This window comes from Rhinolophus sinicus, chromosome 14, assembly GCF_057876585.1.
Source record: "Rhinolophus sinicus isolate RSI-liver-muscle chromosome 14, RSI-T2T, whole genome shotgun sequence".
Classification (NCBI taxonomy): domain Eukaryota; kingdom Metazoa; phylum Chordata; class Mammalia; order Chiroptera; family Rhinolophidae; genus Rhinolophus; species Rhinolophus sinicus.
The window spans coordinates 22,222,995-22,244,443 of NC_142514.1; the positions used below are offsets into that span (position 1 = coordinate 22,222,995).

At 39.0% G+C, this 21,449-nt stretch overlaps 1 protein-coding gene across 4 annotated transcripts in view; it reads left to right on the forward strand.

Annotated features, from left to right (window-relative positions):
- Positions 1-21,449, forward strand: part of ZBTB8A (zinc finger and BTB domain containing 8A) — a 42,016-nt gene that overhangs the window by 7,524 nt on the left and 13,043 nt on the right. For 2 of the 4 annotated variants that reach the window (XM_088790915.1, XM_088790918.1), the window contains exon 2: positions 3,105-3,204. The gene's annotated coding sequence lies outside the window, so the exon portion shown is untranslated. Of the gene's footprint in view, positions 1-3,104; positions 3,205-3,971; positions 4,059-4,183; positions 4,317-21,449 lie in introns of those variants that run through there. The other 2 variants (XM_088790917.1, XM_088790916.1) reach the window with 2 other exon arrangements.

Consider the following 21,449-nt stretch of genomic DNA (forward strand, 5'->3'; position numbering starts at 1 on the left):
CTTAAATTTTGAGGCAAATGATGTACTAATATGTCATCTGGGCCCAGTTTCAGGAAACAGTAACCACTTTAGTGTTTTAATTTGTTTACTAAAGGGAATTGAATGCTTACAAAATCATTGGAAGGGCTGGGAGGAGTGGGCTCCAGGCTGGGCCTTCAGAAATGGCTCCCAGAACCAGACTGCCAAACAGGCCCTGCAGGGAAGGGAACTTCTGGCACTGCTGAGTTCCTGGTGGCATTGCTAGCTACAATTCAAAGGTCAAGAAATTGCTTCCTTGAAGCTGATCCTCAGCACGCACCAACTAGTAATGGCTGTCTCCACCAAACTTGTCGCTTGACAGCCATGAAGCTCTGGACACTGGAGAGCTGCTGCAGAAAAACCCAATGTTTCCACAAATGTCCTTGCCAGCGTTAATAGCCAAAACAGCAGAAAGATGGTTCCTGCCTTATTTCTGCCTTCCAAATTTCACAGAAGACCATCTAATGGATGGATCCCCTTTCTCATGGGAAACTTAATTGTACAGGAGTCTGGAAAAATGTGTTTTTTATTTTCCAGAAGGAGGTTAGAAAAGGATGCTAAGGGTTAAGACACAAATCTCTAATATCTGCTAGGGTAGAACTTGGTGATTATTCCTAAAAATGACATGTGGTTAGTGTGTACAAATGTTTAGGGCACAGACTAGGTTCAGAAATCCGTTCTCTTCAAAAGCCACAGAATTAACTTTTGCTTGTCACTACACAGGCCTAATACACAGGTCAGTACTAGTTATAGTTAGTGTGCTCTTAAGTAGCATTGTTGAAATAGTGAATCTAAAGCTATTAGAGTAAATACCCTTTGCTGAGTGCCCTCCTAGCTCACTGGGGCCAGGAGATAGATGAGCTCTTAGTGTAGCAAGGAGTTGTTCTCAAAAATCATTTTGTTCCTCCAACTACAAAGCCCTAGTTTATCCCTCAGTTTGATCCTACTGTTTTAATGACTGGTGTTTCTTACAATCCTTTTCATAGCCAATTCTATTCTTCACTGTACTTTAAATGTGACATTTAAAAAGTGTTGATAACCCACTGTCAGGGGTTTGCTGCTTCCCACCTCCATCCCCTTTGCTCAGCTTGCTTTTGTCTTTTCATTTAGATTTCTGTTTATTTCTCCCATTCTTCCCAGCTATAGAGACCCTGTGGGATATATATATATATATATATATATATATATATATATATATATATAATCATAAGGGATCACATTACATTTTGTGGAATACTCAAATCATCTTGGCTATTTTCTCTATTGTTTGATGCTTAAAACTTTTTTGGTAAACCCCTAGGTCAGCAGTGTTTTGAATGGTTTTACGTTGCCAAAATTCAGACCTCATGAGTGGGTAGTTGAATCATGTGTTTTCTTCTTTATACTTGCTTGCATCCTCTAAATTTTCTGTAAGTATGTAATACTTTTATAATCAGAAAATGCATATTATTTAAAAAAGTGATTCCATTAGTTTACTCAAAATTATTTGGTGGGAATTCTTAGCTTAATTGATTGGTTTATAAAAAGCATCAAAGTCATTTTTCCACTTCCTGTGGACGTAAAGCTTTCCTACTCTGTTAACAAAACTTCATGGTCAATGAAAAAAGAAATAGTGGAACAGATTTTGTTGTTGGTGGTGGTGGTAATTAAAAAGGTTTGGAATATAGTAGAAACTGAAATTTTTTTCTAGCAAGAGTTGTTCAGCTGCTGTTACAAATTGTGGTATAAACTGTGGTTCAATCCGGTAAATCAGATAAGAGTTATAAAAGATGTAGGTGACTGTAGTGGCGCTTTCTTAACATATGTAATAGAATTCCCCCACACACACACACACATCTCTCTTAACCATACAGCTTTGTGTGTGTTTTTAAAGATTTTATTGAGGATGGGGAACAGGACTTTATTGGGGAACAGTGTGTACTTCCAGGACTTTTTTCCAAGTCAAGTTGTTGCCCTTTCAATCTTAGTTGTGGAGGGTGCCGTTCAGCTTCAAGTTGTTGTCCTTTCAGTCTTAGTTGTGGAGGGCGCAGCTCAGCTCCAGGTCCAGTTGCCATTGCTAGTTGCAGGGGGCGCAGCCCACCATCCCTTGCAGGAGTCGAACTGGCAAACTTGTGGTTGAGAGGACGCGCTTCAACCAACTGAGCCATCTGGGAGCTCAGGGGCAGCTCAGCTCAAGGTGCCGTGTTCAATTTTAGTTGCAGGGGGCGCTGCCCACCATCCCTTTCGGGACTGGAGGAATTGAACTGGCAACCTTGTGGTTGAGAGCCCACTGGCCCATGTGGGAATTGAACCCGCAGCCTTCTGAGTTAGGAGCATGGAGCTCTAACTGCCTGAGCCACCGGGCTGGCCCCAACCATACAGTTTTTAAGAAATGTTAAAATTTTCATGTTGAATCTTTAAAGCTATTCTGTTTGGTTTTCTTGCAAATCATATGGTTATCACTGGCAGGAAAAGGGTTATAGGACCTTTGTTGTTGTCTTGGTATCTCAACTGCTGGCCTGCCTTTGACTGGCTGTTATCTTAAGAAGTTTATCATTAAAGTTAAAAAGTATGTTTGGGGTGGCCAGATGGCTCAGTTGGTTAGAGCGCAAGCTCTTAACAACAAGGTTGCTGGTTCAATTCCCGCATGGGATGGTGGGCTGCATCCCCTGCAACTAGATTGAAAACGGCGACTGGACTTGGAGCTGAGCTGTGCCCTCCACAACTAGATTGAAGGACAACGACTTGACTTGGAGCTGATGCGTCCTGGAGAAACACACTGTTTCTCAATATTCCCCAATAAAAATTAAGAAAAAGAAAAAGAAGGAAATGCCATGTTTAAAAAAAAATGTATGTTTATTTTCAATTTGCCATTATATATTTTAATATTGGAAATCTCTTCTTGCAAATTTTAATATTAAGATTCAGGAAATAAATATCTGCTAACTAATAATCTGTGCCAGATTATCTATTTTTACATGTTAAAAAAATGATACCTAATAAATGCTCCCATATAATTTAAGTAAATATTTATTATGTACCTTAACAGATGTTTCTGCCTCTTACTACGAAAGTATATTATAAATAACTATTTTCTCTCTCTACAGGACAATCCTTCATACACAGCGTTTGACTTGGAATCTTCCCTTTTTCACTCCGTTCAAGTGACTCAGCAGGGTTTCAAGAGCAGCATTTATACATTTCCAGGTATGAAAATTTTTAATTCTTGATATTATACCTAACATAAATACACAGATAAAAAGTAGAGTTTTACCACTGTAGATTTTAAAAATCAGAGAATGGATTTATTGTTTGAAAATTCACTGTATAAAACATTCAACATTCTGATCTTCTTGGCCAGGTCTCATTGCCTGTTGCTAAATTTTTAATTCATTGCCTCTCTAGTATCTTCCATGCTACCTAATCAAAGACTCATATTACATAAGGGCTGGAGATTATCTAGACCAATCCCTTCAATTAGCAGAGAAGGAAATTAAGCCCCGAAAGGTAAATTTACTTGTCTATGGACATATAGCTAATTTAGTGGTAGAACTACTATAGTGGTAGAACTACTCTCCCCCGACAGTGGTGGTGAAGGAGTAGAGCTAGCAGTTACATCCTCCAGCTTTGGAGTCGATGTCTAGGTTAACCCTTTTCTCTAAAATGGGCATAATAATACCACTTACCTGATAGGTGCTGTGGGGTGGGATTCAAGGAGACAATGCATATCACTACTGTTATTATAGCCTGTGGCACTTTCACTTCTCACTGTGTTTACCCCTTCACTGCTTCTTGAAACTCCCCACCCTTGGCTTACGTGTTACAGTATTCTCCTGATTCTCCCTGTAATCTCTGTCTGTAACACAGGCTTCTTTTCCCCATCCTGCACCACAGTCATAGGCAATCCTCCCCTATGTTCCCTCTGAGCCCCTTTATCTCCATTTGCAAATATCTCCCATATTTCTATCTTCAAGCCTCACTTCCCATCTGAAGTTCAGATCAGCATTTCCAGTGGCCCTCTGGACATCTCTACCTGATTTCTCACTCCCCTCAAACGCAAGGTACTTAAAAGCAAAGTCGTTGCTTTTCCTCTAAACCACTTCCTCCTGACTTCCTAATTTCTGGTAGTGTTAGAACTAAACACCTAGGCTTTAAAAATCACTGTGTTCTCTTTATATCTCTCTAGCTTCCAGAGCCAATCAGCTATCAAGACCCATGGATTTATTTCCTATTTAAGTCTTTTGCATCTTTTTCTTCTTTTCCATTCCTGCCATCATCATCGTGTTGAGGCCACTAGCCACATTGACAATTGCCAGAGGGTAACAGTTCGGTAACCTGGAAATAGCTTGGTTAGTTCTCTTTTTCTCCCAAGAAATACAACCTCTTGACTTTTCCGAATGGAATGTCATCTTGTTACTTGTTCATGTAGCATGTGAAACTTGATTTAACTAAAGACACAGAATATCATTTGCTCCCAGAGTTCCCAGAATATCTTAGTCTTGAATTACAGCCTGGATTTGGCTAAATGTGACACTGATAGTTAATATTTTACCCACTTGTTTGACAAACTGCAAATATTTATTTTTGAATATATTAATATGATTCGAAACTTAAAAAATACTTTAAAGTGTAGAGTGTAAAGTCTGCCTCCCATCCTTGTCCCCTGTCTCCCAGATGCCATCTCACCTCCTCACCTCCAATTGGCTATCACTGTTCTAGGTTTCTTGTCCATCCTTCCAGAGTTTCTGCTTATTTTTTGCTTTGTTTAAAAAAAAAAAAAATATATATATATATATATATTCCTTGCTTTTTAAAAAACTTAGCTATGTATCATAGCCATCCTTCCATATACAAGGTGTGATAAAATAATACGGTGAATGTTTAAATGTCAAAATGCACTCACTGCTGGACAGACTGGCCTCTTGTAGGAGATGAACCTTGTCAATCAGCCTGGCCTGAGCTCCTGATTGCTTCTCAAATCTTTGTGTTTGTCCAAGCTGCCACCTTTGTTCTTAGTGGCTCCCAGGAGATTAGGGTGTCCCATGACCTGTCAGTGTCCCAAAGGTGTGGGAAAAGCCCGCACACCTGTTCAGGCTCCTGGAGGACTACTAACTGCCTCCCTCTTTAGCTCCCCATGCAGGCTCATTAGAAGCCTGATGTTCAGATGGCAGCTGGGAAAGTCAGGACATTAGCAGACTAGCCCCTGTTAGGGAGAAACTGGACCCTCACGCAACAGGTGGGTGAATATGCAGTCAGATCCCTTCCAGGGAGAAACTGAGAGATAGGGGCTTTTGCCTGCTCCCTCTGCACTGAGCCGGGGTGGGGGGCGTTGGATAGCCATGGGAAGTGCTTATGCACCTGTTTAAAAACTGCTTTTTTGTTTACTGTGGTTCGGTGGGAGTCATGAGCTATCAGAGCTAGGTGATTTGGGGACCCATCCCTCAGGTGGCAGCCTTAAAAGTTGGGGTGCTACATGTATGGTCCAAAACCTTTGCTCTTCAGGGAGAAACTGAGAATCAGGAGTTCCCTCCCAATTGTAAGGCCCTGTGCCAGGGGTGGGTCTTATGGCAAGAGTGTGTCTCAGTCTTGCCAACCCATTTGGAAATGGATATTTTCTCAGTTACCCGATAGGTAGGAGTCACTCAGTTAGTTTCTGGATTTCTCTCAAGGGGAATTGATCCGTGTGTAGCTGTGTATTTGGTGTGTTCATGGGAGGAGGAAAAGTCAGGAGCCTTCTATCCTGCCATCTGGTGACCTCCTCTGTGACTTATTTAGCCTAGGGCTGTAAAGAACTTTATTGCACTAAGTAGTTTCCACTCCCTAGAAAATTGTGCCACTGGAATGATTCATTCTTAAGAATTCTAGATAAATGGGATTTTACCATACTTACTCCATCACTGTGGCAGGATCTTCACTACTTTTCTAGTATGATTGATATGTTAGAATTTTTATTTTGTAAGCTGTGATGTAACCATAATGCTCTTCTTTGGCCACTTTAAGGCTGGAGCTCTATTAGCTAAGTGGAAATGTAACACAGATGTCTAAGTAAATGAGGCAAAGTGCCTGTTTTCGACAGAATTATTCAGAAGCAGAATGAAATTCTTTCTCTATTTCCTATTTTCCACATATAGTTGACAAATCCCTTACCCCAACCAGGCCTCTGGCCTGTACTTCTTTAGGAGAAAGAATTCATTTCTCTGTCTGTAATCTCCTCACAACCAGAAAAGGCTAACTAGCATAAGTATACACGTTCAATAGCAAAATATAACTAAAACAATTAATACATATAGTGGAGCCAGTAGTTTCTATCATTGAGAGTGACTAAAAAACAAATAAACGAAAACCCCTTAGAATGGTATCTTATGCTATAATTTGATTTATTTCAGGATCTTATTGTAAGACACGCGCACATATGTAGAATAACGTTTAACTACAACAAAATAGTTTAAAAGTGTAGAAGTCGGAATAATCCTGAGAGATCATCTAGTCCCACCTCTCCCAAGCACAATCACCCTAAATTAGTGACATTCTACCTCTGCGACAACAGCAACATAGAACACGTTACTTTGCAAGGGGGCAAATTCTTCACAGAATTTGAGCAGCTTAACCCAGTATTTTTCTTTTTTTTTTTTTTTACCAAAGCCCACAGTAAGAAATACATTTTACATCATGACCCCAATACACACATACTTGTGATTCTGCACATTAATCTATCTTTCTACCTGAAACAAAATTCATATGAGAATTCCTACAACTTGTATAGCACTGGTATTTTTAATATTATTTTACGTTATTTAAAATCCCAGTTTTGACCCACTAGATCGATTTCAAAATCCACTAATGGATTGAAACAAGCAGTATGTTAACCATTGACTTAGAACTTTCCAAACCTCAGTTTGCTTGCACATACATACGAAGGCACTAGATCAGGACACCTGAACTCAAAAAAATCCCATTCAGTTCTCATTTTTAAAAAGCTGTTCTTTATATTGAACTGAAATCTGTTTCCCTTTAGTCCTGTTGGTCCATTTTGTTTTTTAGAACCACACTGAACATTCATTCAACAAATACCGACTGAGCAGCCATGTGCCAGACATGTGCTTTGTGTTGGGGATACCGAAGTAACCAAAATAGTCTTGGCCCTTTTGGAGCTTACAGTCTAGTGATCAGTGTAGAGGGCTAGTCTACTAGAGCCACTAAAAGAATAATTCTACTTCCTTTTCCACATAATTGCCTCTGGAAAACAACTATCATGTTTCTTTTTAGTCCTTTTTCCTGTTTCCTAAACTATGTCTCACATGACATCGGTCCCATGACAATAGCTGTTGGCTGTAGTAATCAAAGAAACTCCCCATACTACAGATGGGGTTGCCAAGATAACCTCTGATGAGGTGACACTGAACCAAAGACTTGTACCAAGTTGAGGAACAAGTTACGTGATGATCAGGGTGAGGAGCGTTCCTGACTCAGGGGCCTTCAGGAGTGAGTTGGCACAATGGGAAACATCAAAACCAAGGAGGTTACAGCTGGGGGTGGGGCAATTGGAGGGAAGGCGATCTTGAAGCCCTTTTCGATGAGGGTAAAAAGTTTCGAGTTCTTTCTGAGATGGAAGCCATTGGAGATTTTATGTAGAGGCATGATATGATCTGACTCACATTTTAACAGATTCCTCTTGTAGATGATAAAAAGTTGTAAGATTGTATGGAGCTGAAAAATTCCTATGGCCTAGTGACCGCCTGGCCATCATATGGTAGCGCAATGCGTTACTCACGTGTTTGTGGTGATGCTGGTATAAACAAACCTGCACTGCCTGTCGTATACAAGTACGGCACGTACAGTTATATACAGGACATTATACCTGATAGTGATAATAAACGACTATGCTACTGGTTTATGTATTTGCTATACGATACCTTTTATTATTCTTTTAAAGTGTACTCTTTCGACTCACATATAACAAAAATTTTGCTGTAAAACAGTATGGCACGTTATGTGGGCAGCAGCCTCATACATCTCGTGTTTGCCGTGTCTCTTCATTGCATCATTTTCTCTTCTGCTTGATTTAATCTCCTGTTGTTTTATAAATTGAGTGTAGCCTAAGTGCAGTGTTTCTAAGTCTACAGCAGTGGACAGTACCGTCCTAGGCCTTCACATTCACTCCCCACTCACTCACTGCCTCACCAGAGTAACTTCCAGTCCTGCAAGCGCAGTCATGGTAAGGGCCCTATGTAGGTGTGCCGTTTTTAATCTTTTATGCCATATTTTTACTGTGCTTAGATGTGTTTAGATCCACAAATACTATAGACTGAATGCGTACAGTATTCAGTCCAGTAACGTGCTGTACAGGTTTGTAGCCTGAGCAATAGGCCGTACCATGTAGCCTAGGAGAACAGTAGGCTGTACCACCTGCATTTGCGTGGGTGCGCGCTATTATATGATGCTCGCGCAATGAGGAATCACCTACTGATGCGTTTCTCAGAACATAGCCCTGTCATTAAACTGCGCATGACTGAATTCATTTTTGTCTATTAATTTTGTAACTTTCCATCTTACTAAATTCTTGTTTCTAGTTTTATTTACTTGACTTTATTAAGGTATAATTTACATACAATAATATGCACCCATTTTAAGAGTACAGTTGAATGAGGTTCGACATATATTCATTTGTAACAATCACCATAAATAAGATAAGGAACATTTCCACCACCCAAAATTTCCCTCAGGTCTTGTTTTTCCCTTATACCCTTTTGTAGTAACCCTCCTGCCCCCCTTGTTTCACTTCCAGCTCCAGGCAACTAGTAATCTCCTTTCTGTCACTATAGATTAGTTTTGCCTGTTTTAGAATTTCATATAACTGGAATCACACAGTATGTACTCTTTTGTGACTGGTTTCTTTTATTGAGGCTAATGCTTTTGAGATTAATTCATGTCACTGTGTGTATGGGGGGTTTGTTCCTTTTTATTGCTCAGTTCTATTCCAGGGTATGAATGTACTCCAGTTTATCTATTTACCAATTGATGGACATTTTCTTTCCAGTTTGGGGCTAGTATGAATGAAGCTGCTATGAAAATTCTCATTCAAGTCTTTTGGTGGACATATGTTTTCACTTTGCTTGGGTAAATATTGAGGAATGGAATTGCTGGGTCATAGAGTAGATTTAACTTTATTAGAACTGCTAAACAGTTTTCCAAAGTAATTGTGCCATTTTATATTCCCACCAACAGTGCATGAGATCCAGTTTTTCCACCTCATTGCCAATACTTGGTGCTATAATTCTTTTTAGTTTTAGCCATTACAGTGGGTGTGTAATGACATTTCATTGTGGTTTTGATTTGCATTTCCCCATAGCTAATGATGTTGAACATTTTTTCATGTGCTAATTTGTATATGTTTTGTGAAATGTCTGTTCAAATTGTTTGCTAATGGGTTGTGTGTGCTATTATTGAGTTGAGGTCTTTCTGTATTGTGGATACAAGTCTTTTGTCAGATATGTGTACTACAAATGTTTTATTCTAGTTCATGCCGTGGCTTTTCATTTCCTTAATGGTATCTTTCAAAGAGCAGAATTTGTCAAATTTTTCTTTATGGTCCATGCTTTTTGTATCTTAAGAAATCTTTGCCTACCTCAAGATCCTAAAGATTTTCTCCATGTTTTCTTCTAGCAATTTAACTTTTACATTTAGTTCTATGATCCATTTTGAGTTAAAATTTGTATATGGTATAAAGTAAGGGTCAGGATTCATTTTTTTCCCCCCTATAATGGATATCCAGTTATTCTGGCACTATTTATTTGAAAATATTAATATTTCCCCATTGAATCACTACTGTGTTACCTTTGTAAAAAAATGGATACAATAAAAGGAAGCTGACTTTAAAAAAATCAATTGATAATATATTTATTTATTTCTGGACTCTCTTCTTTCCATTGATCTATGTGCCTATCCTAAATGCCAATACTGCATATACTGTCTAACAATAGTAAGTCTTGAAAGCAGGTATGGTAAAAGTTCCCTTTTACACTTCTTTTTAAGTATTGGTTTGGCTATTCTAGGTACATTGCATTTACTATAAATTTTAGAATCAGCTTGGTAACTTCTACAAAACAAAGCTTGTTTGGATTTTGATTGAGATTACATTGATTCCATAGGCCAATTTGAATAGAATTGACTTACGTAGTAATTGTTTCAATCTTCTAATTTGTGTACCTGGCCTGTCTCTCCATTTATTTAGGTCTTTTACATTTCTTTCAGTTGTTTTATAGTTTCCAGTACTTATTTCGCACATATTTTGTTAAATCGATCCCTAAGTGTTTCATGTTTTTGATGTTCTTATGAATGCACTGTTTTTTAGAATTCATTTTCCTATGGCTCATTACTAACTTATAGAAATAGAATCAATTTTCATATGTTGGCCCTGACAAGGCCCTGTAGCCTTGTTAAGTTCAGTTATTAGTTCTAGAAGAGTCTTTGTAGATCTCTTGGGATTTTTATGTACGTGATCATGTCATCTGTAAACAATGCCAGTGTTTCTTCTTCCTTTCAATTCTCTGTGCCTTTGATTTTTGTCATCTCTTATTGCACTGATCAAGACCTCCAGGACAATGTTGAATAGAAGTGGTGAGAGGACGTATCTTTTCCCTGTTCCCTATCTTAGGGGGAAAGCATTCAACCTTTGCTTTTTGGAGATGCCCTTTATGAGGCTGAGGGAGTTCCTTTTATTGCCATTTTGCTAGAGTTTTTAATCATGTATGATTAATTTTTCAGCTTCTGTTGAGGTATCTTATTTTCTTTTCTTATTTATTCTGTTAATATGGTGAATTGTATTGCTTTTCGGCTGTTAAACATCGTGTATTCCTAGGGTAAACCATACTTCTTCTTCTTCTTCTTCTTCTTCTTATTATTATTATTATTATTTTGAACTTTTATTTATTTTAAGTGTGTTTTTCCAGGACCCATCAGCTCCAAGTCAAGTAGTTGTTTCAATCTAGTTGTGGAGGGCGCAGCTCACAGTGGCCAATGCAGAGATCGAATCAGCACACTGGTGTTGCGAGCATCATGCTCTAAGCAACTGAGCTAACTGGCCACCCCCATTATCTTTTAATATATTTGATTTGCTAATACAATGTTAAGGAATTTTGTATCTATTTACAAGGGAAATTACTCTGTCTTTAGTGTGGGTTTCAGAGTATTACTGGCCTCATAAAATGAGTTGGGAAGTTTTCCTCCTCCTCTGTTCTCTGAGTGTTTGTATAGGATGGTTATTATGTCTTCCTTAAATGTCTAATAGAATTTAACACTGAAGCCATTTGGGCCTGGAGTTTTCTTTGTGGGCAGATTTTAAAATTGTATTTTCAATTTTTTAATATTGTATATTCAGTTTCTTTAATTGTTGTATAGCTGTTTATAATTTTTATTTTTTGTATCAGTTTTGATTATATCTTTTAAGGAATTTCTTCATTTTATCTGTGTTGCTGAATGTATTGACAAAGAGTTGTTTATAATATTTGTTTTTATTCTTTTAATGTCTATAAGTTCTGTAGTGATGTTTCCCTTTTCTAGATACTGGTAATTTGTGTCCTTTTTTTTCTTTTTTCTTGATTGATCTAGCTAGAGGTTGATCACTTATTGATATTAATATCGATTTTATTGCCAGTGATCAATTTATTGATATTGAAACAGAGAACCAGCTTTTGGTTTCATTGATTTTTCCTTTGCTCAATTTGTTTCAGTCGTTTCTGATCTTTATTATTTCCTTCCTTCTACTTACATGGTTTAATTTGATCTTTTTCATATCTTCTTAGGTAGAAACAACTCATTGATTTTTAGAACTTTTTCCTTTTTTAATATAAGCATTAAAAGCTATACATTTCCCTCTAAACATTGCTTTAGCCACAAACAACAAATTTTGATAATGTTGTGTTTTCATGCAGTTCAAAACATTTTCTAATATCTCTTGTGATCCCTTTTACACATAGGTTATTTAGAAGTTTAGTCTTTAATTTCCAAATTTTAGGGGATTTTTATTTGTTATTGACTTCTAATTTAATTCCATGTGGTCAGAGAGCATACTCTGTTTGATTTCAGTCCTTTAAATATGTTAAAAACTTGTTTTATGGCCCAGCCTATGGTCTGTCTTGGTGGATGTTTGATACGCACTTAAAAAGAATGCATATATATATATTTTTTTTAAAGATTTTATTGGGGAAGGGGAACAGGACTTTATTGGGGAACAGTGTGTACTTCCAGGCCTTTTTTTTCCAAGTCAAGTTGTTGTCCTTTCAGCCTTAGTTGTGGAGGGTTCTGTTCAGCTTCAAGTTGTTCTTTCAGTCTTAGTTGTGGAGGGCGCAGCTCAGCTCCAGGTAGTTGCCGTTGCTAGTTGCAGGGGGCACAGCCCACCATCCCTTGCGGGAGTCGAACCGGCAACCTTGTGGTTGAGAGGATGCGCTCCAACCAACTGAGCCATCTGGGAGCTCAGCGGCAGCTCAGCTCAAGGTGCCGTGTTCAATTTTAGTTGCAGGGGGCGCTGCCCACCATCCCTTGCAGGAGTCGAGGAATTGAACTGGCAACCTTGTGGTTGAGAGCCTGCGCTCCAACCAACTGAGCCATCCGGGAGGCAGCTCAGCTCAAGGTGCCGTGTTCAACCTTAGTTGCAGGGGGCAGAGCCCACCATTCCTTGCAGGACTCGAGGAATTGAACTGGCAACCTTGTGGTTGGGAGCCCACTGGCCCATGTAGGAATCGAACCGGCAGCCTTCAGAGTTAGGAGCACGGAGCTCTAACCGCCTGAGCCACCGGGCCGGCCCAAGAATGCATATTTTACTGTTGGTGTGTAGTGTTCTATCTCTGTAAATTTGGTCAAGTTGGTTGATAGTGTTGATCAAGTGTTTTATACCCTTATTAATTTTTCTGTCCATTGCTTCTATCAATTACTGAGAGAGGAGTGTTGAAATACACAATAATAATTATGAATTTTAGTATTTCTCTTTTCAGTTCTGCCAGTTTTTGCTGTATATATTTTGGGTTCATAGGTACTTATGGTTGTTATATTTTCTTAATGAATTAATCCTTTTATCATTAGAAAATAACTTTTTAGCTCTTGTGTTATTTTGAGCTGACTTTGTCTCATATTAATATAACCATTCCAGCTCTCTTGTATTTAGTGTTTTCATATCATACTTTTTAACATCTATTTACTTTTAATATAATTTATCTTTAGATTTAAAGTGCATTTCTTGTAGACAGCATATATTTGACTCTTCCTTTTTCATCAGCTCTGATAATCTTTTTAAATGGAATTCAGGCTGTTTGCATTTAATAAAATTATCAGTATAGTTGGATTTAAGTGTATCATCTTGCTGTTTGTTTTCTATTTATGCCATCTGTTTTTTTGTTCCTTTCCCCCTCATTTCCTGCCTTTTCCTTATCCTGCCTCAATGAAAGAATATTGAGTAATTTTTAGTATTCTATCTCTAGTATCGCCTTATGAGTTTAATCTCTTTGTTTTATATTTAGTGATTGCCCTAGAGGTTTGACAATATGCATTTTCCCTCATCACATATGCATTTCACTTACTACTTATCATATATTATACCATTTCATATATGGCAGGGGTTGGCAAACTACAGCTTTCAGGCCAAATCTGGATCACGACCTGCTGTTGTAAATAAAGTTTTATTGGAACACAACTACAGTCATTCATTTGCATATGGCTTGTGGCATATTTTGTGCTATAAGAGCAGAGTTGAGTTGCAACAGAGACCACTAGCCTACAAAGCCTGAAACATTAGCTATCTGACCTTTTTACAGAAAAAGTTTGCAAACCTCTGACATATAATGTAAGGACCTTAACGCAGTATATTTGTTTCTCCTCTTTTCTTCAAATATTTTTTCTGCCCCTAATTCCCCTTTTCTGGAACTTCAGTTACAGACATATCAGGCCATTTGATACTGTTCCATATGTCACTAAGCCTCTGTTCTTTTTTTTGTCTTTTTTTTTTTTACATCAGATAGTTTCCATTGCTTTATCTTCACATTCATGGATTATTCTTCTGCAGTTAATAAGTTTATAATCTACTATGAAGCTCATCTAATGAATTTTTAAATTGCAGATATTATATATTTTATTTATTTGTTTATTTATTTTTTAAGATTTTTTATTGGGGAAGGGGAACAGGACTTTATTGGGGAACAGTGTGTACTTCCAGGACTTTTCTCCAGTCAAGTTGTTGTCCTTTCAATCTTAGTTGTGGAGGGTGCTATTCAGCTGCAAGTTGTCCTTTCAGTCTTGGTTGTGGAGGGCGCAGCTCAGCTCCAGGTCCAGTTGCCGTTGCAGGGGGCGCAGCCCACCATCCCTTGCGGGAGTCGAACCCAGCAACCTTGTGGTTGAGAGCCCGCGCTCCAACCAACTGAGCCAGCCGGGAGCTCAGTGGCAGCTCAGCTCAAGGTGCCGTGTTCAATCTTAGTTGCAGGGGGCGGAGCCCACCATCCCTTGCGGGACTCAAGGAATTGAACTGGCAACCTCGTGGTTGAGAGCCTACTGGCCCACTTGGGAATCAAACCGGCAGCCTTCGGAGTTAGGAGCATGGAGCTCTAACCGCCTGAGCCACCGGGCCAGCCCCAGATATTATATTTTTTTGTTTCTAGAAATTTTGTATTTTCTATTTCAGTATGTTCGTTTAAAAAAATCTTTGATTATGTGTATAATAACTGTTTTTACATATTTATTTGCCAAGTCCAGCATCTCCTTCATCTCTGGGTATGTTTCTATTGAATAATATTTCTTCTGATTTTAGGGTGACTTTGTTTTGTTTTGTTTTTTTCCACTTTTTCACATGTCTAGTAATTGTTGATGAAAGGATGGACCTTGAAATACATGTTTTTGAGTGTCTGACTTTTGTTGTCTTTCTTTGAAGACTTTTGAATTTTGGGTTACTTGTTAGTTAAGTTGCTAGTGGATCATTTTGATGATTTTTTAAAAAACTGTTATTTATTTTAAGTGTGTTTTTCCAGGACCCATCAGCTCCAAGTCAAGTAGTTGTTTCAATCTAGTTGTGGAGGGCACAGCTCACAGTGGCCCATATGGGGATCGAACTGGCAACCTTGTTAAGAGCACCGCGCTCTAATAACTGAGCTAACTGGCCGCCCCTCATCTTGATGATTTTGAGACTTGTTTTTGAGTTTGGGGGCAGTTCTAGAGTGATCTTTACTATTGAGTTAGATTAGTCCCACCACGTAGGTGTTACTCTTCAGGGGTCTCTACTAAATGTCCTGGGTGTTCAGCAAAGAATCTTTACTGTGGCTGCTCCAAACTTAAATGTCTCCCAACCTATGTGAACCCTGGGAATTTTTCTGCTCACAGTTCCCCAATAGTTCCTTACCCATATTCTCGGAGTTTCACCCTCCACGTGTACATATTAGTGTTCAGCACAGACTGTAGAGCTCTCCTATGCAGATTCATTGCACTCTTTGCCTGTGTAGTTGCCTCTTCTAGTACTGTGCCCACAACTCACAGGCACCTCAGCCTTCCAGAACACCAACTCTGTCTGCTCAACCACAGATCATTTCCTCTTTTTGAATTCAGAAAGCCAAAGTGATAATAGGCTTACCTTATTCCCTTCTCTCAGAAATCACAGTCCCACTTTCCCTGTTTTCGTTGTCTAAAAACAGTTTCTTAATGCATTTCATCCAATCTTCTAATTGTTTGTAGCAGAAGGCCAAGTCTAATACTAGTTATTCCAACATGGCAACAGCCCAAGAATTTTACTTTAAGAGTTTTCTAAGTTTACTTTTGCATTTTAAAGATATATAATATCATTTGCAATAACAATAACTGCTTCATTCTTTCCAATATTCATACTTCATATTTAATTACCTTGCCTAATTCATTGGCTAGTACTTGCAGGGCAATATTAAATAATAGTATTTATATTTTCCTGGTAGTTTTCCCTAAGGGTAGATTGGAAAGCATTTTAAAGAGATAATATCCAGAGCTAATAAAAGTGTTAGAGGAAAAGGGCACTATTCGTATGGTGTTGGTAAAGATATAAGTTGACATCATGTTTTGGGATGGTATTCTGTACCTGCTTAGCAACTCTACTTCTAGGAATCAAATTATTTAACAAGTGCTTAAGGCTCCATGTGCAAAGGTACTTGTTGCAGCATTATTTATAATAGCAAAAAATTGTAAAGTTATGAACTACTACCGTGTTTCAAATGAGAATAGAGGAATTGTTAGATTTTAACTGCAAGGATATGATAGTAGGAAGGGATCGGGGACTGCTAGGAGCTGCTTCTCTAGTAATATTCCCAGGTGTCTTGTTTTGGCAGGTGTACGACATAACCCTGAGTATAGTCCATCTCTGTTAGCATAGTACCCCTGGTTTGTCTGTACTCTGGAGACATGGTCATATAAGGACCATGCTGCATCTTTGGGTGCATAATGAGAATATGAAGACCCCAATCTCTAGCCAAGTGATTCAGTCCTTTTTATATAAAAATTTCTAGGAGGTTTGTAATTTTGAAGGCCAGCATTAGCTAGAACCTGGATTCCATTAAACACGGAAGAAGTTTTATTACAGACGTAGCTCCTTGAGCACTAATTTATTATACTGCTCTTCTTTATCTATGCTCGTATTTATAATTTTGATACAGTGCTGAACTACAGTAATGCATTTTAAAAATAACTGCTCAGACAGCTCAATAAAGTTGGCACTAATGAGAGCTGATTTAGCAGCTTGTATGTTCTTGAGTTTGAGAGGCCTCACTAATCTATTTGTGTTTCTTGGCCGTGGTCTCACTTTCTGTCATTATTTCATGTTCTGCTGAATGATTTTGATCGATCATGACTTATCACAGGTACAAATGTTAAGGCTAAAGTTACTATATAAGTACTAAACAAAAGTATTCCTTTGGGTGTTAAAATGGATATTTTACAGCAGCTTAAGCTAGGGAAACACTTTTCAAAAAGCTGATCAGCTGTTAGAGATTGGTGGAAGAGTTCTGAGATCATGAAAAGTATCATTAAGTTATTTTAGCCTGAGAAGAAATGACTCACAACTATCTGAATGAACAAAGTTGAAAGAAACTTTGCCAGGAAGCATGCCAGGACTTCAAGGAATATGAAGGGGAATAAAAACTGCAATGTAGCAACATTAGAAACTATGCTTTAGTGATATGATGACCTTAATTGTACTGGTTCCATTAGTGTTCCCATTTATAAAAATGTTCTCCCTGCTGAAAAGCGTATTCTTGAGTGAGCTATGGAGAGTGTCACAAATTAGGAATAAATGACTCATGGTGACACATGATAGAAATCCAACTTAAATTTAAGCAGAAAAGTAAATTTGTTGGCTTATATAACTAAAAATCCGGAGGGAGCATTGGCTTTAGGTACAGCTAAATCTGAGAATTAAAATAATCGCATTAGGATCTCTCTAAAACCGTTTTGTCTGGCTTTCCTTTGTGTTAGCATCATTTGTAGGTGGGCTTTCCCACTTGCTGAAGATAACTTTTTGTAGGTCTAGGCTTATAGGATTCTTAAGGCCCATGCTCTCATATAGTGAGACCTTCATTCTTAGCTTCCATGGCACACCCCAAAGAAAGACTCAGACTGACCCGTCTGGGTCATGGTCCCATGGAGTTCAAGAGGCCAAGGGATGAGCAGCACCACCAAACTGTGGAAGGCAGTTCCCAAAAGAAAAAGAAGAATACTGTACTGAGGAAGAGAAAGGGATGCTGTGCAGGCAAGAGACAACGGAGTTCCGACTATAATAACAGAAAAGGAAGGAGGCTCATGTAAAACGTACCCCTGAAATACGGGTGAAATGACTTGACGCCTGTGATTTTATTTTTAAATATTCTGGGGGAAAACATGGAGGCAGATAGAAGACATAAAATTGGCAAAATAGGTCAATGTTCAAGCTGGGTAATAAGTACATGAACATTCCTTATATTATCTACCCTGCTTTGGTGAGTGTTAACATTTTTGTTTAAAAAGTTAATGACAAAAACAAAATACCATCAATAACAGCAGCAGAATAAATGCAGTTTCTAATTGACTATGATTGTTTATAGGAAGTAAAAGGTAAGAGAGATGCTGAGAAGGTAGATTGTATTTCATTTGTCCAGAAGGTCAAGTCTCAGGATAGATCCTTTTCTTAGCTGATGTATCTCTTTTTGATGCTAGAAATGTTATCAGTCAGGATCTACTCAGGAAAACCGAAACCACTGGGTATTTCAAAGAGGGAATTTAATCTATGAATTGGTTCCAAAAGTCTAAGAAGGGTTGGAACAACAAAAGTGAAAAAAAGAGCCGGGGGAGCTAGAATAAGCGTTCTAGTCAGAGACCCTGAGCTGGAGCCCACAAGTCTGTATCAGCTGCTGTGCAGTTGGAATTACTGTCACAGTCAGTTCTGGACCTGCCAAGGAGGTACCACTTCTGTCAGAGATGGGAAGTCCAAAGGGTGGAAAGGCTACTGGAGTCCATCCCTGCTGTCACTACACTAACAGCCATCAATCGCTGCATTTCCACTGCCCAAAACTTCTTTTTCTTTTTTTCTGATCTCCTATTAGTGCCTTGTACTGATAGAATCTAACAGGAAGCCAGCTGCAAGGAAGGAAGCCTGGGAAATATCATTTGCAGAATTCCAATTCCATTAGTAGAGAGTAGAGCAGAGTGTGGAGTGTGTTGAGCTCAGAGACAACAGGTAAATGACCAGCGTGGTTTATTTACCCTTTGGTTGCGTGGCATCCACACACCACTCTTCCCATATGTAAAATTCTAAACAAATTCATGTCTGCTTTACAATATGCAACTTTCCTTCATACAAAGAAAATGGGTGATGTTAATTCTTCTTTAGGTCAGTGACGATGTAATTTAATGGAACCATGCAGTGTTTCCCTGGTACAAGTATTCCTGTCTTGGCAACTAAGACCTCTGCAGAGACAGAAAGCAAAATTTCTGTAGGTGGAGTATTAGAGGTGAAAGCGAGAGGAGGCACTTCCACTTATTTTTTTTTCCTCTAGAAATTAGTATTTTATCTATGGGGAAAAAATAGCATCATCTTATGGTAGTGGTTAAAAGTATGTACCACATCCATTTCGATAGCACCCCAAATCTCTGCGGGTATCATCGTTCAGATGGGGCCATAATGGAATATTCAGTTGGTTATTCCACCATTTTATCAAGCAAGCTGCTTCTCGGTGATGGAGTACATGGTGGGTAGGGAAGAAGGCCAGCTGACATCCACAGAACAGGTCGTCTGTCTACCTGATTTCTGAGAGCCTCCTCAGCAGTTAGTACCCTTTATGAAGCATTCACATGAGATACTAAAACCTGATACCCTGTGCCCATTCCAAGAGGTATATACACCTGCCCCTTCCCCGTCTGCCTTTTGGTCACCAATGCTTCTATCTGGTTCTTTCTGAATCCTTGAGCATTTGGCCAACTTGTTAGCCATGAATCAGGGTAAAATCCATACTTGTATCTGTCTCTATGTCCATGCAAAGTGGACAGCCTGATGCCCACTGGGGTGTTTCCCTTCCTATTGCCTTTCAGAGACATTCCTGATTATAGAGTTGTGATGTTTCAGCCATCCACTTCCAGCTGACACCAGCATATTGTGCAGAATTATCTCTAAGTCAAACCTTCACTTTTTCTTCCTCAATCAGCTAGTTTTAGGGAACTCACCATGGGACCATATGTGTGAGTTGAGGAAGGGTAAGAATGTCCTAGAGTAGGTGCTGTGGGAACTGTGCTACTTGCTCATAAACTTATTTGTGGATTCAGGACCTGTTCAGTCTAACCTTGTACACAACACTTGCTCTTGATGATGGAGTGCTGCTGCACATGCCCAAATGTATAATTGTGCATTAGTGACACCCATGATAGGCAACTCAGGCATGGCCACTTGGTGTCCCATAGTCAGCATCAAGAGGGCCTGGTAGCATTCCAAAAGCTCTTTTCAAAAGGAGAATAACTATCTGCTGGAGAGGTGTGATGGTTAATTTTATGTGACAACTTGACTGGTCTACAGTGTACAGTGGAGCTAGAATTCCAAATCAAGCTACCTGGCTCCCGTGTCTCTGCTTATAACTATATTCTGGTCTATATCAACTGTTATCTCTTTGACCATTTTAAACATAACTATCAGGTTTTGATTCTATTTTCTGAAATTCTTGGGTTTCTTATTCTCCTGTTACTGTGCCTGCTCATTCTTCTGTATAAAGAATGATTTCCTTCTATGTTTTAACATTTTTTATTTTTCATTTATTCATTTAACAACATTGAGTATCAACTGTGTGCTCAAGTGCTGTTCGAGGAGCTGGGAGTATATAACTAAACAAAGCAGGCAAAGTTTCTGCTCCTTTGGACCTTAAATTCTAGTAGGAGAAAATAGGCAATTCACAAATAAGGGGATAGAGAGGGAGAGGGGCTGCTTGTCTAGGATGGTAAAGGGAAGCATCTCTGATAAGAGACTTGAAAGATGTGAGATTGTGAGCTATGTGTGTATCTGGGGGAAGACTTTCCAAGCAGAGGGAACAGCTAGTGCAAAGGCTGCATGGGAGGAACATGCCTGGAATGTTCAGGAACGAGCAGAGGTCCTTGTTGCTGGAATGCAATGTGTGAGGGTAGAGCAGAGGTGATGAGGGTAGAGAGGGACCTGGAGTGGGTCAGGTAGGGCCTCTCATGAGAAGAACTTGGGAGTTGGATGGGGAACCATTGGAGAGCTTTGCACAGAGGAGTAACATGATTTCACTTATGTTTTAGAAGGGTCACTCTGGCTGCTGCATTCAGACTAGGCTGAAGTCGCAAGGAGACTAGTTAAGAGGCTGTTGATAGATGATGGTGACTTGCATAAAGGTGGTAACAGCAGTAGTGCAGAGAAGGAGTAAGGATTGTGGATTTGTTTTGAATGTGAAGCTGACAACATGGAGTCAAAGGTGGCTCTCCATGTTTTTAGTCTAAACAACTGGAATGGAGTTACCATTTCCTGAGATGGATAATACTGTAGGAAAGACAGGTTTAAGATGAGGATGAATGAAGAATATGATTTTGAATTTGTTGAGCTCATGATGCCCAGCAAGCATCTAAGCAGAGATGCAGGTAAACAGATATGTGAGTCTAAGTTTCAGGGAACAGGTTGGGGACTAGATACATAAACTTGTGAGTCACAAACTGAAGGGTGGTATTTAAAACTCTGAGACAGGGCAGGCTCACCTAGGGTATGATATAGGTAGAGGAGAGGAAATCTGAGCCCCACAGCCTGGGACATTCCAGTTGTAAGGAAGAAAAAATTTTCTTTGACCCTCTTCCTGGCTGGATCTAAAAATTAAACTGACAAAACCAGATTAACGGGAAAAAGTCAAACAGATTTCCTTAACATAAGTCTTATGTGACACGGAAACCTTCATAAGGAAATGAAGAAATAGTTAAACCTGAATATATTTATGCTA